At 37.8% G+C, this 16,270-nt stretch overlaps 1 pseudogene; it reads left to right on the top strand.

The window, feature by feature from the left end:
- The first annotated feature begins 6,659 nt into the window (after positions 1-6,659).
- LOC143670291 (serine/threonine-protein phosphatase PGAM5, mitochondrial pseudogene) lies at positions 6,660-7,745 on the top strand (annotated as a pseudogene).
- The last annotated feature ends 8,525 nt before the right edge of the window (positions 7,746-16,270 follow it).

Here is a 16,270-nt window from a genome sequence, read left to right as displayed (position 1 = left end):
ACTGGAAGATCTTACCAGAGCAGTTAAGCTAGAAAAAGAAACAAGAGGCATGCAAATTAGAAAGAATAATTAAAATTTTCCTTATTTGCAGATGATGTGATGCTATATATAAAAAATCCTGCATCAGGGCCCCAAATGCCAAAAACTCCTTGAAAAAGAAGAACAAGTTTGGAAGACTCACACTCCCTGCCTTTAAAGTATATTACAAACCAGCAGTGGTCAAAAGAGCATGATACTGGCATAAAGATAGATGTACTACCCAATGGAATACAATTGAATGTTCAGAAATAAACCCTCTCATCTATGGACAATTGATCTTTGATAAGGCAGTCACCCAGCTCAATTGGAACAGAGACACCTTTTCAATAAATGGTGCTTGGAGAACTGGATACCCATTTGCAAAAGAATGAAAGAGGATCCCTATCTCACACCTTAGGCAAAAATAAACTCAAAACATATGAAAGACCTAATTATAAGAACCAAGACTATAAAACTCCTAGAAGAAATCTATGGAAGCATCTTCAAGATCTTGTGGAGGGAATGGTTTCTTAGACTTTACACCCAAAGCACAAGTAATGAAAGAAACAATAGGTAAATGTGAACTCTTCAAAATTGAATACTTCTGTGCTTCAAAGGACTTTGTTAAAAGAGTGAAAAGGCAGCTGTCTTGGTCAGGTTCATGTGTCAACTTGGCCAAGTGGTGGTACCTGTTTGTCTGGTTGAGCAAGTGCTGGCCTGTCTGTTGCAATGAGGACACTTCATAGAATTAGATCATGATCACTTCAGCTGCATCCACAGCTGATTCCATTTGTAATCAGCCAAGGGGAGTGTCTTCTGTAATGAGTGATGCTCAATCTAATCACTGGAAGCCTTTTAAGGAGGATTCAGAAGAGACAGGCTCTCTTCCTCCTTTGGCTGGTGAGCCTCTCTTGTGGAGTTCGTCCAGACCCTCCATCGGAATCATCAGCTTCACAGTCTGCCCTGCAGATTTTGGACTCTGCCTTCCCACAGTCACTTAAGACACTTTTATGTATTTTATATTTGTGTGTTCCCTGTTGATTTTGTTTCTGTAGAGAACTGTAATTAATACAGCAGCCAACTCAATGGGAGGAGACATTTGGAAACCACATATATGATCAGTGTTTGACATCCAGAATATGTAAAGAAATCCTACAACAATAAAGAGATGAACAGTTGTATTTAAAAATAAGCAAGGCATGAATAGACATTTTTCCAAAGAGGAAATACAAATGGCAAAAAGCACATGAAAAGGTGCTCAGCTCCACTAGCTGTTGAAGCAATGCAAATCAAAACCACTGTGAGATATCATTTCACAACTTCTAGAATTGCTGCTATTTTTTTTAAAAAGGTAAAACTACAAGTGTTGGGGAGGATGTGGAAAAATACATTGCTGGTGGAAATGTAAAATGACAAAGCTACTGTGGAAGTCAATTTGGCAACTCCTCAAGAAGTTAAGTATAGGACTGCCAAATAATACTGCAATCTTGCTATAAGTATACACCCAGAAGAACTGTCTTCAACAAACATTTGCACACTGATGTTCATGGTCGCACTACTCACAATTGCTAAAAGTTGGAAGCAACCCACATGTTCATCAACCAATGAATGGATAAACAAAATGTGATATATACATATGATGGAATATTATTCAGCCATAAGAAGGACTGAAGTTCTGATCCATGAGACAACATGGAACTTGGGGACATTATACTGCATTGGGAAATCCAGACATAAAAGAACAAATCTCACTGATATGAATGAACTACAATAAGCAAACTCTTAGGGTTAGAACCAAGATTATAGGTTACCATGGGATAAAATGGGGGTAGTGAATGGGGAGCTGATGCTTAATTTGTACTGAATTTCCATTTAGGTTGTCTGTAAATATCTGGAAATGGATATTGGTGATGGTGAAACATATTGTGAGTGTAATTGATAGCACTGAATTACGTTCATAAATGTGGTTTAAAGGGGAAGGTTTGGTATATTATAATATATTATGTATATTATAAAGAGAGAAGATAAAACATGGGACTGTATAACACAGTGAACCCTTTTGTAGACAATAGACTTTGATTAATAGTACAAATATAAGAATGTTCTTTCATCAATTGTAACAAATATATGATACTATTACAAGGTGTTAATAGCAGGGTGATAAATGGGAATAAGTATACCTAATGTAAACGATGGACTGTATCTTAATATTCTTTCATCAATTCTAACAAAGGTACTACACTAATGTAAAGTGTCAACAATAGGGGAGTATATGGGAACACTGAATTTTTTTACATGACTTTTAGTATACTTACATTTTCTCGAATTAAAAAAAGTACAATAACTTAAAAAAAAACATTATGCTAAGTGAAAGAAACCAGAAACAAAGTACAACATGTTGTATGATTCCATTTCTATAAAATGTAAATTTAAATAGATTTATAGAGAAAGAATTTGATTAGTGGTTATGTAGGACTGGGAAAAGACAGAGGGATTGAGAGATGACTGCTAAATTATATGGGATTTTTCTTTTTGGAGTAATGAAAATGTTCCAAAATTGATTGTAGTGATGAATGCAGAACTCTGTAATTACACTAAAAGCCATTGAGTGTACACTTTGGATGGATCAGATAATATGTGAATATATCTTAATAAAACTGCTTTTTAAAAATGGGCAATACTTGAACAGATATCTCTTCAAAGTTATACAAATGGCCAGAAAGCATGTGAAAAGATGTTCAATATCATTAGCCTTCAGGGAAATGCAAATCAAAACCATGAGATACCATTAGAATGGCTATTATTTTAAAAAAATGAAAAATGACAAGTGATGAAGTAGATCCAGAGAATAGAAACACTCATTCATGCTGGTGGCAATGTAAAATGACGCAGCCTCTGTGGAAGATTGTTTGGCAATTCCTCAGGAAGCTAAGTATCAAACTGTCATGTGACCTGGTGATCCCACTTCTAGGTATATACCCAAAAGAATTGAAAGCAGAGACTTGAAAAGATATTCACTCACCAATGTTCATGGTGGCATTATTCACAATCACCAAAAGATGGAAGCAACCTAAGTGTCCATCAATTAATGAATGGATAAATACAATGTGATATATGCATGCAAGGGTATATTATTCAGCAGTAAAAAAGGAATAAAGTTCTGATACATGTGACAACATGGATCGACCTTGATGATATCATGCTGAGTGAAATAAGCCAGATGCAAAAGGAAAAATATTGTATGATCTCATTGATTTGAAACAATTAGAATAAGCAAACTCACAGAATCCTAATCTAGACTATAGGTTACCAGGGGACAGGATAGGGATAGAGAATGGGAAGTTGAGGCTTAAAATGTACAAGTTTCCTATGTGTAATGTTGGAAATATTTTGGTAATGGATGATGATGATGGTAGCACATTGTGAATGCAATTGACAGCACTGAAAAATGCATCTGAATATAATTAAAAGGGGAAAAGATCAGATTGTGTATGTGGTAACAGAATAACTTTTTTAAAGGTTCATGGAGCTATATAGTACAATTATTAAAATATGCTGTCATCAATTGTAACAAACGTTCCACACCAATGCAAATTGTTAGTGGGATGGTATATGGGAATCCTGTATTTTATGTGCGATTGTTCTGTAAATGCACAATTTTTCTAGAAAATAAAAAAAAACATTCAATGAAACAATGTAATTCATCAGACAATGAGGAGACACTGAAGGTTTTTGAGTAAGAGGGATATTATCTGATCAGTGCATTTGGCAAATGTATCTGGTAGTGATACAGAGGGTGACTGGAGCTTAATGAAAGACAGGCAGGGAGACTACCTAGATGGCTATTGCAAGAAAAACTGTAAGAAAAAAGTCTGAAATATAATCCCATAGCAATTAAAAACTTGTAAAATATATATATATATATATAAAATCTGTATACCTACATGCAATGAAGAAAATCTCCTCTTCCTATTTAGTTATTTAGTATCCTAAATGTAGATGACTTATTAATATCTAAGGCAAAAACAAATGTTTTGCAAGGTGATTCTTTAGAATAGAACACTGACAATCATCTGCATAAAAAGCACAATTTTATTTAATATATTTTACTGCTTGAAACACAAATAATAGAGGGCATATAAAGATGTAAAATTTAGCATCTTTACCAGACTATGTAAAAGATGCATGTGGTTTCTTCTATACATAAAAAAGTAAAGAAACCATTTTTTTTCAGACTTCAAAGCTAGCCTTCTTCTGTGACCTAAGTCATGTATAAAAACATTAAAATGGTCCTAAGTACAGCTGTCCCACTTTATTTGTTGAAGAAATTTTAGCAGAACTCTAAAGCTTATTCTTGAATCAAAAAAAAAGGAAAGGAAAAAAGAAAAGATAGGCAGGACGTGTGTTTTCATTGTTCTATAGCAAAGCAGCTATACAACAAAAGGGAAATAAAGAATGACTTTAATAAGAAAAATCTTGGATTCTGGAAAACTTTGGATTATTCATACTGTTTGATTTTGAGGATCATAGAGTGAACCTTATTTCAGTAGCAACATGCTAAATGCTATTTTTTTCAAGCCTAAACAAAACTTTCCCAAATAATTGCTTTGAAGTTTTCTTTGTTCTTTTTCTATTTGCTCCTCAGTTGATGCACTTTCTTTTTTTCCATTTTTTTTAGCAGTTAGGTAAATATGAAGTGCATGATGAGTCTAGTCAAGAGAATGTATTTTTTTTTCAAAATATAGTTCCTAGAAGTGATGATTTAAAAGACAATATGGTATATAAAAATAAAGGTAAGGAGAGGAAAAATTAATTTCTTTTTAAACTTTCAGCAGCTAGCATTTATTTAACAGCAGCCAATTTAAGAATCAAGCATTATCATTGTCTTTTGCTTTCCTGTTATGGTATTTGCTCAATGAGTTCCTGCTTCCTGATTTTATCATACTAAGAATTCTGCTGCACTCAATCATCAAAGCTAATTTTGGAATCTGTATCCTGTTTTATGTCTCTAAGTGCATACTATCAAGTTCTTCAAACTGACTCAGGGTGTCTAGTGATTTCCCAGCTATTTTTGTCAACTCAGTAAGATATCTAACCATTCCAATAGCAACACCTTAGGTGAACAAACAAATCATACTCATATTTTTTGCCTGAAGGTTAGAATTGTCATGTTAGTGTGTCCATATCTTCTTCTGTGAATGTTGAACTACATGTTCAATGCTCATTATATTATTTCTCCTGAATTAGTCAATCCCAGGGACTAATATTTGTTTTAAATCTTTTAAAAAGCCAACTGTACTTCATAAAAAGGCTAGTGCTATTGACCCTTAGGCAATAAGACATACCCTCTTTGCTGAGTTTTCTAGTAGGGGAATGGGTTAGGCATCTGAACATACATCCAGATGTTAGAACATGAGATCTCTCACAAACAGGAAAAAAAGTTGCATTTTTTTCATACAAATTAGTTCGACAAACATTTGTTCAGCACCTCCCCTATACAACAGACTGAGCTACATACTGTAGGATGGATGCAATGATGAATGGGGCATGGAACTTGTCTGCAAGAAGCTTATAATTTTGTCAAGGCATGGAGGGAGTGATGGCATAAGCTAAGTGCACAAACAACTGGAATACCTGGCAGTAAAGCAAATGTTCTAGAGGGGAACAGATCACAAATCATGGCCAAATCAGGGACAGATTCAGGATGAGGTAGCGGTGGAGCTAGGAAATTTGATAGAGGATTTCAACAAACGGAGACCAAAGGTGAAATAATTCAAGTGGAAGTAAGAGTATGCACAAAGTCATGGAGGCAGGAAATCACATGGCAAGTTTGGAGAAAGGCAGATGATCCAGTCTAATGGAACACAGGGTATAATCTTTAGATAGTAGACACTAAAACTGTGAGAGTGGGTCAGACACGAGGGCTATATCATGGAAGACCACAGTTAGACTGAGAAGTTAGGGTTTATTATCGGGCACAAAAGAAAAGCAATGGGAGCCTCTGAGAAGGAGAATGACTTTACTATATTCATTTATGCATCAGTTTATTTTCATCCTTTCACATTCCAAAAAGAATTTGAAGCAGCCAACAAAAATTCAGACAATAAAATAGGATAAAATATGTAAAGAGACTAAGATGATGGTAGAGAATAATAAGAAAATAACCAAATGACACCAGAGGTAGTTAGTGAACAAAAATATATAAAGAAGTTCTTATACAATTATTAATGGTAGAGCATACAATTGGCTCTGTGCTTCTTATTCAAAAACAGAGATGTAAAATGTGGATTAATGACTATCAAAGCTTTATAATGGTCAATCTAGCAGTGGCATGAGGGATGGATTAGAGTATGGATAATGCATGGTTGGCCAGGTTGCTAGGACAAATACAATGCAATATGTTGTCTTAAACAACAGGAATCCATTAGCTCACAGTTTTAGAGGCCAGAACTTCCAAATCAAGGCATAGGCAAGACCTGCTTTCTCCGGGTGTCAGTAGCATTCGGGTGATGGCATTCCTCCGTCACATGGCTATGTCCCTTACTGTCTTCTGTGACTTCTGAGCTCGTTTTGTAAGGCCTCCAATGATCCAGATTAAGATCTACTATCATTCAGGGCGCTCTGCGCGGGAGCGGGTCGGCATGGCGTTCCGGCAGGCGCTGAAGCTGGCGGCCTGCGGGCTGGCCGGGGGTTCGGCTGCCGTGCTCTTCTCGGAGGTAGCTGTGGGGAAGCCCCGCGGGGGCGGAGACGCGGGGCCACGCGCCCCTGAGCCTCCGGGTTGGGCCGTAGGAGTGCGGCCCGGGCCGGGGTCTGGGATCCCAACTGGGACAGGCGAGAACCACTGTCTCTCATCAACCTGCGGAAAAGAAACCTGGAATCTGGAGAAGAAGAACTGGCGTCCAGACTGGACCACTGCAAAGCCAAGGCCACACGACACATCTTCCTCATCAGGCACTCCCAGTACCACGTGGATGGCTCCCTGGAGAAGGACCGCACTCTGACCCTGCTGGGCCGTGAACAAGCTGAACTAACTGGTCTTCGACTTGCAAGCTTGGGGTTGAAGTTTGATAAAATTGTACATTCCTCCATGACCTGAGCAGTAGAAACAGCAGACATAATCAGCAAACACCTGCCAGGAGTCCACAGAGTCAGCACAGATCTGCTCAGGGAAGGTGCCCCCATCGAGCCAGATCCGCCTGTGTCCCACTGGAAGCCAGAAGCCGTGCAGTATTATGAAGATGGAGCCCGAATTGAGGCTGCATGTCGGAACTATATCCACCGGGCGGACGCCAAGCAGGAGGAGGACAGTTACGAGATCTTCATCTGCCACGCCAACGTCATCCGTTACATCGTGTGCAGGGCCCTGCAGTTCCCCCAGGAAGGCTGGCTCCGCCTCTCCCTCAACAATGGCAGCATTACACATCTTGTCATCAGGCCGAGTGGTCACGTGGCCCTGAGGACCCTTGGGGACACAGGGTTCATGCCCCCTGACAAGATCACCCGATCCTGAGGACACCGTTCCGGGCATCGACTCGCCAGACCCTTCAGGCTTTACCTCCAAAGTCTGGTTCTGCTCCACATGTCGCTAAGGACACTGATCCGCATTTCAGTGACTTTTTCTCAAGTAAGAAGCCAGCAGGGAAGTAGAAACACCTTTGTTGCTGCATTTCCAGAAACATTACACTTTGCTGGCTGATTCTGAAAGGTTTTCCACTTAACTCGGATCTAACAGGGTGACTCTGTGGTATATTAAGCCAGTTCCTCCCAGAGAGGTTGGGCCTATCCCAGCCAGATGGCCAACCCAGTACAGGCCATCTCTGCATGCCCATGTGCAGCCTCCGGAAACCGAGGGGCCCAGCTGTGCACACGTGGGTGAGTGGGTGTGTCGGACAGCTCACTTCACTTCATTCTTCTCAAAAAAAAAAAAAGTCCTATCAAAGATTGAAACCCAGTGTCTCACTCCATAGACCCCTGTGGCCATCTGCATGGGAAGTGACCCACCTCGTCAGGCTCTTAAGGTATGAGGACGTATGAGGACCTATGAGGACCCCCACTCACCCAGGATCCTTCTGCAGCACACAGCGGCACTGCGGGGTGGAACGGGACACCATGTGCTCAGGAAAGCCAGCACTTCTCACTGGCTTAGTGACAGGAAAATCATCTTTAATGAAAGAATAAAAGGCATTTTAATATCCCAGAGTTAAGGCTCAATTGTAGTTTGCCTCTGGTGATTGTTAATCTTCTATGCTCATGGATTAAAATATTTAGACAAGCCTATCACAAATATTGTTAGTTTAGGAAATAGTGTAATTTATATGAAATAATTTTAGACATTTTCTGCAATCAGTGCAACTAATTGGAATATTTCACCTATTTGTCAACTTTGGAAATAATCATGTAATAAAATCTTATTTTCCTGTTAAAAAAAAAAAAGATCTACTCTCATTCAGTTGGTTCACACTTTAACTAAAAATATCTTCCAGAGGTCTTATTTATAATACACCCACTGGAATTCAGATTAAGATTATGAAGAACATGTTTTCTGGGGTACAGAACTCAATCTACCACAAATTATGTTTGAAGAAAGTAGACTGGCTGGAATGTTATTACAATAGCAATTACTTCACCAAGGCTGATAATGAGAGAATTTCTTATGGAATTTAGTTTCCTTAATAGAAGTTTGGCAAAGAGGATACACTATGGCTCTGATATCTCTATGGCCCAAAACATTGCAAATGACAAACCCCAAAGATGTATAAACACTAATTTGGTGCTATTTTCCATTTGCTAGAGGTGTTTTCCTTAGGGTGTGTATTTTGCTCAATTAATTTCTTTCAAGGGAATTTTTTCCTAAGTGTCCCCAAGCAGTCAGCAATTCTCTGTGTTCTCTGCTTGCAATGATGACATCCTTAACTGTTAGACTGCATGGTATATTTCAGAGTGGACTACACTTCTGCAGTCTGAGCTCTAGTAAGCCATTTAACAATAAATGTTCAGTTAATAACTGGCTTCTTTCAAACTAAAGACTATTTTTTCCCTCCTTTTCATGAATTTACTTTCAGTATAGTGATATGTGATGCTAGCAGCAGGGAGAAAATGTAGCTTGCAAAGGCCACTGTGCCTCCAAAATCCCAAAAGGGAGTCAAAATAGTAATAATACATATTCATTTCCTTTTTGAATGCTTGTCCAAGACAGTGAGATCTATACAAATAATAGCAGTTGTATCTTGTGGTGAGAGTAAGTTAGTCCCTGCTGGGTCTAAATTGTTCAGAAGCAGAGTGAGTAGTGAGGGGAAGTAATTTTTTCTACCAACAGTGTAAGTTAACCTTTCCACACAAGGTATAATTCTAGCATACACACAGACACACACAGATACACATATATACATATACATATATTCCAAAGTGTACTCTATATTTTCAACTATGTTTTTATAGTTAACATACTCCAAAAATGATCCTTTCATCTCACCTTCACTTTCCTCCTGAATTATACAATAGCACCACTGTTCCTTTTTCCTTTTCTCTTACCATTTGCCTTCTGACTTAAAAGCCTACAAAATAAATAGGTCCATGCTTTGTAGCCATCATCTCAAACCCACATGTTCAGTGAGAGTATCCAGCTACACAGCCCATTGTTTTCTGGTTTACCCCAAGGTGGGGGTAGGTAGGGAGACTTTCTTTCCTTCCAAGCTGCAAGTTCTCCATGTATGATATCATCCTCCCTCTGTCATGATTTCAACTACCACTTTTGTGCTAACAATTTTCACTCTTCTTTCCTTCTTTAAGAGGGAACCATTTTGGAAAAAGCTTCAGAGCCAACATAGACAGAGACATTTGGAGGTGCAGAAAAAAAATGTTCCTGGGAAAGCTGTTTGAAAACAAAAACCAAACGACAAGCAGATGTCAGCCATGTGCCTTCCCAGATCAGCCTTTCTTTAAGTCAAGGTATCTTTCTCTGAATGCCTTAGTTTGGACATATGTATGGCCTTTAGAACTGTAAATTTGTAACAATAAATTCACTTTTCAAAAGCCAACCCATTTCTGGTATATTGTATTTCCAGCAACATTAACAAACTAAAACACTAACAAAGCAACTCACTAGTTATTATCTAGTGCCTTTTTTTACCAGAGAAACACAACCATGTAGTTACCAAAATTTCTTACTGGAAGATTTCTCCCATCTTTGAATATTAAGGTCTAAACCATAAATTAAACATAAGCTGTACTAGACTGTGATAAAAAATTTAAAAAGACCCAGAATGACCCTCTTTTCAACTTAGCTAACTGTGAATTTCTCCAAACATAAGCCTTGGATAATTATCCCCCCCAAAAGACAAAATAATATCTGAGACCCTATATGATAACCTGGATCAATACCACAGTTCTTTTACTCCCAATCCTTGACTAACATCTTATTATTTTATTCATCAAATGATTATTGAGTACCTAAATTGTGCTAGGCACAGTTCTGGGCATGAAAGATAAAGCAATGGACCAAACAAAATACCTCTGCTTTTTATTCTGATCACTCACAAGATTCATTCTCTACTCTTCCCCATTCTGCACTGTTCCCCCAGGAAGCTGACCCCTGGGAACTGCTTCATCTAAGCTCCCTTGTCAGCTGGCTTCTGCTTGGGTTTAACCAATAAGAGGATTAGCAGGAAAGTGACACTGCATATTTCTTCTCCTGTTCCTTTGAACTTCCAGTGCTATATCTCTCTCTACCAGTAGCTGATTCCCTCTAGAACTGCAGCTCCTGCCAGATGATCCCTCCTTTTGAGCTCCAACTCTCACTGGCTTTTGGTATCATTCTTCTTCCTATTGCCCTTCCAAGCCTTGTTTAAATACATCCAGTATATTCCCTTAACCCTGCCCATACCTGTTTTAGTTTCCTGGTTGCTAAATCAGATACCACACAATGGGTTCACTTCAAAAAATGGGCATTCTTAGTTCACAGTTTCGAGACTGGGAGAAATCAAAACTCAAGGCATCCTCAAGGCAACACTTTCTTCCAGAAGACTGCGGCATTCTGGGGCTGGTGGCTGGTGATCCTTGGTCCATGGCTTTTCTGTCACATGGCGATGCACATGACAACCTCTCCTGGCTTCCTATTTCTCTTAAGGGTTCTGCTGACCTTCTAGCTTCTGGTTTGTCCCTGTGGCTTTCTCACTTTCTGTGGCTTTTCCTCCTTCGGCAACTTTCCCTATAAGGCCTATAAAAATAGGATGAATATCCATCCTGATATGGTTGAGCCACACCTTAACTGAATAAATCTTATCAAAAGGTCCTATTTAAAATGCAATCACACCATAGGAATGGATTAAGTTTAAGAACATGTTTTCCTGGAATACATAGATCCAAGCCATGACAGGTCACCCTTTGGACCTCAAAAGACATGTTTTCCCACATTTAAAATACATTCATTTCATCACAACATCCTAAAAACCTTAAGTTACTTCAGTAACAGGGTTCAGTACAAAGTCTAATCAAAATCACTTATGTGTGTGTTCTGTCGTGGGGCACAATTCTCCTCTGTCTTTGGACCTGTAAAACCTAGAAAACAAGTTATCTGCTTCCTATATACAATGGAGGGACAGTCATAGGATAAACATTCCCCTTCCAATAAGGAGAAATTAGAAGGAAAACAGGGGTCAAGGGTCCCAAATAATTCCAAAACCCATCAAAGCACACTCCATTAGATTTCAAGATCTGAGAGCATCTATGGAATAATCTTTTGTCCTCTGGGCCTGATGGAAGTGAAGCCTCTCCCCTTCTAAGCCTTTGTACTTGTGCAGTGGCCAAGCTCTCACCAAACACTTGGGTGTAAGCTCCACCCTCTCCAAGCACCAGAGTGATAGTCTCTCCACAAAAGCTGGGACATATTCCCCACCCCTCCAAGCATTGGGGTGGCAGCACTCTCCTTGAACAGCAGGGTGCAAGCCCAGCCCCCTTCAAATACCAGGGCCAATGGCCTGCTTCCTCCAAATATAGGGGTGAAGTTGCCCTTCCCACACACATGGGTGGGCCTGCTCTCTTGACCCAAGGAGAACTCTTCAGTCCAGACCTTAGTTTCCCTGATTCCCTTGAAGTTGTTCATACTTCAGTTTATTCTGTCTCTGTCCCTGACAGTCCAGTCTGGCAGTGGTTCTGCTTATAGAAATTTTGCAAAAGCCTTGTCTTACATGCAGTTCAGAGGTGTCCAAATCATCAGACAAAAGAATTCTCCACAGATCCTTCCTGCATAACTGTATTTCCAATCCTAATTTCATGAAACAGTTGACTGGATCCACATTCAGTCAAACCCTCACATGGAGCTCTATACCCTGGGGACTCACTTTCTGGATGTTCAGAGAGATCATTGATAGAGCCACTTCTGGTCCTAGTCTTGGAGTACACTATCAATTTCTGGTTTCATTGTGCTTAAGAGTTCATTTTTCAGCTTATCTCTTTCCTTTAGAATTTCACTATAAGAAGAAATGAGGCTACACCTTCCATACTGTATCCAAGTTTGTCACTTTCAAATTTGGCTTTCTATCTGATATGAGAACTCAATTTCACCAAAATCTCTGCTACTTTAAAACACGGATCACTCTACCTCCCATTTTTAATAATGCTTTCATCACTTCCTTCTAAGTCATTGCTGGAAGTACCTTTAACATCCATATTTCTACAAATATTCTGCTCATAATGAATTATATATTCCCTATGATAATACCAACTTTCCTTACACCTCACTCATTTTTGAGCCTTCACAATTCTTCCATTCTCTGCCCATTACCCAATTCCAAGGCTGTTTTTACATTTTAGGTAGTTGTAATAGCAGCACCACACTTTCTGTACCAAAAACTATTTTACTTTCTTGGCTGCTAAATCAAATACCATGAAATGGGTTGGCTTACACAATGGGAATTTATAGTTTCACTGTTTTATGGCTAGGAAAATTCCAAAACCAAGGTCTCAGCATGGCAACACTTTCTCTCAAACATACCTCTGTAAATAGTCATTTAAAGTCTCTTTATTTGAACCATCTCCAAAGATTTCTGTTTACTGTGAGACCCTGAACTGATATAGTACCAGAAGTAATGGTATCCACACTCTATTGTGGCAGCAGATCGGGGTGGGGGGGTGTGTGGGAGAAAAAGAAATCAAATACAAAACAATTTAATAAAATGTCATAGTGATAAATGCTATGAAGAAAAAGTAAAGCAGGATAAGAATGATTGCGTTGGGGCTGTTGGAGGTAAACTGTTTTAATGGACTGAAGAAGGAAAGCTTCTCTCAAGAAGTAGCATTTCAATATAGACCTAAATAAAATATTGAATGGGTCACTTAAATATCTAGAGCATTCAGAACAGAGTAATTTGCAAGTTCAAAGGCCCTGAAAGTGAGAAATTATTTACCAGGTTTGAGAAGAGGAGTGTGACTACTTGATCACATTACTTTCATTTAAAGTTATTCCTTCTAAAAATATTCATTGATCTTCTGTTATATTCACAGCAGTTCTGGAAGATAAGAATGTTAGCCCTAGTCCCTGCCTTCATGGAATTGGCAGTAATAGTAAAAAAAAAGACTTTCTTTTACTGAAATTGGAAAAGAGGAAGATATTTACTGTAGAATTTGGATTCCTATAAGACAAAAGATGTTTCATATACTTCCATGAATCTTGTAATGTTCACAAGTCAAATTCAAGATACACTTATATATTCAACATAATCACAGGCTACTGAATATTTTAAATACAGTTACCAAAAAAAGAAAATATAAATATATATTTAATGCTATTTAAAAATAAGAGTGCTGCCTTATGAGAGCAATGGATGCAGTATTAGTTGCCCAAGTTTGGAAAGGATAAGAAGAAATTGGAGGATGGCTCCTAAAGACCTAGAATTTTAAAATTTCTGATGAAGTACAAACATAATAAGTGGTCAGAAAAGATGTCCCAGAAGAAAAATGTTTATTCTGGGGATTTTTCATCACAAAAAACAAAATTCAAAGTGATTCATTATACATATTATATACATATTTATGATTTTTATGAGAATGTTAAATAATTTTTATATCTATAAAATATGGAATGGGAGAATGAAAGCTTGACATTTGAAGAATGCCCTCATGTTGACAGTGACAAATTGAGTGGACCATGGAAGTCTGGGTCTCCTGATTTCATTAAAAAGAGAAAAGAAAACCCTCTGACTTGAATGAAATATACATTTATGTACATGAAGAAAACATAGATTAATCACATTATTCATTCATGCAAACATTTATCAAGCACGTAGCATGTGCATACCGCTTTGTGCAACCTATGGAAAATGCAAAAACTAAGTAAACCATGGGTTCAGTCCTTAATGTGTAGTTGTAAAGATAAGATAAATTCACAAAATGAGTTAACAAATTTAAGAAAAACTCAGTCCTAAAACGGTACAATTCTAAGTTGTCTAGGTGTAAACAAATGTTTAGTTAGATAACTTCTACATTTTGAGAACATTCCATTAATAGTACAGTTTAGAAAAGATGAATAATGGTATTGGGGTGGGGGTTACAGGTAGCATCACTCTTCTCAATCATTCTATGACAAACTCCCATTATATGAAATATTATGAGATTTATTATAGGAATTGGCTCATGTAACCATGGGGGTTGGCAAGTTTGAATTCCATAGGGCAGGCCAAAAATTCAGAACTCTGATGAAGGCTTCAATAAATTACCCAGGAGAAGGTGGCTGGCTGAAGTAGAGATGGAAATTCTTTCTGACTGCTGAAAGCATCAGTTCTCCTTTTAAGGTCTTCAGCTGGTTGCATGAGACTTCTCTCATTGTTGAAGGCAATGTTCTTTGTTAACTATAGCTGCCAGCAGCCATAGATGCAATCAACTGACTAATTATTTAAATCCACAAATTACCCTCACAGTAACAATCAGACCAGTGCTTGCTTGGCCAAACAAGTGGATACCATAACCTTGCCAAGTTGACACATGGACTTAAACATCACAATACTCTTCACAAAGAATTAACAATTAGTTCACCTGAGTACTATAGATATTGATGAAAATATAACTGTTACACAACCTATGTTGTGAACGGAACTGTCTCATACATATGCAGTTCATCTGGAGCACATGAACACCTGTTTACATACTTGTAAAGTTAAGATGATATCAAGACTTATTGATAACTGACTTAGAGCATGGCTAATTGGTTAACACATTGCACAAAGCAGGACATGTATTATTTTCAGTAATTTAATTTTACTGACACAATTTCTACTCTCTCAAAGTTCTGCACATAATGGATGATTTTTTTGCACAGTAAACTGCATTATCAACTAATCGGAATTTTAAAACTTGTTGCCATTGACCATTATGTGGTATTTCAAAGGTCAATTTGAAGCATATTAACTACTATTTATGAAGTGTTTTCTAAAAATTAAAATAACATGATTTCCTTTAAAATTGGCCATTGCTTGAAAGTATAGTCAATAGCAATGTCCATATTTTCTGAAGGAAGATATGTCATCTATTATATTATAACTTTGTGTTTTGTTTTTCATTCTTTGTATTTTTTTCAACAATTTACCTTTTTGGTTATATTTCATTCAATCTAGGTATCCAACTAAGTGGAAGTTTCCAAAGCCTACACAATTGATAGAGGGAAAAAATGTGAGCAATTGGGTAATAAGGAAAAGCTAGTCAATGATGAAATTTAAAATACAATATGGGTTGTGAATTATCTATGCATAGATAATAATCAGAAGCTGGCCGTATCTTCCCAACTCCTTTTAATTCCTGGGCTTACATAGCACCTGTATATTTTGACATGCTCTTCTACTCTGTATCACCAACCACAGTGAACCAAAGCAATTGTTATAGTACTTCACTTATATCCATGAACATCATCTCTGATTACCTGAAAAATGTGGAGCTAGCTTGATCATAACCTGTTAGATTATAGGTTGCATATTTACCACATTTTGGTACATGACTAAACATGATTTAATATTTCTAAGGCTTGAAGCATTCATTGCTGCATCTTCAAGATTGTTTAAGAAGGAATTCTCATTTTCATGTATCAGTCCACCAGTTCCAACCCATGATTTACATCATAAACAACACCAACGTGTACAAGTTTAGAGCTCTAACATAGTTTCCAACAAGGAAAAATAACAAAAAAACTGCACTATTTATTAGATGCTAAATAGTTTTCAAGTATCCTTTACCAATATAGGGTTTATGAGAGAATATTTATGAACAT

This window comes from Tamandua tetradactyla, chromosome X (genome assembly GCF_023851605.1).
Source record: "Tamandua tetradactyla isolate mTamTet1 chromosome X, mTamTet1.pri, whole genome shotgun sequence".
In the NCBI taxonomy this organism is placed as follows: Eukaryota; Metazoa; Chordata; class Mammalia; order Pilosa; family Myrmecophagidae; genus Tamandua; species Tamandua tetradactyla.
The sequence above is the reverse complement of the archived record's forward strand: the minus strand, read 5'-3'. Positions and strand labels throughout refer to the sequence as shown.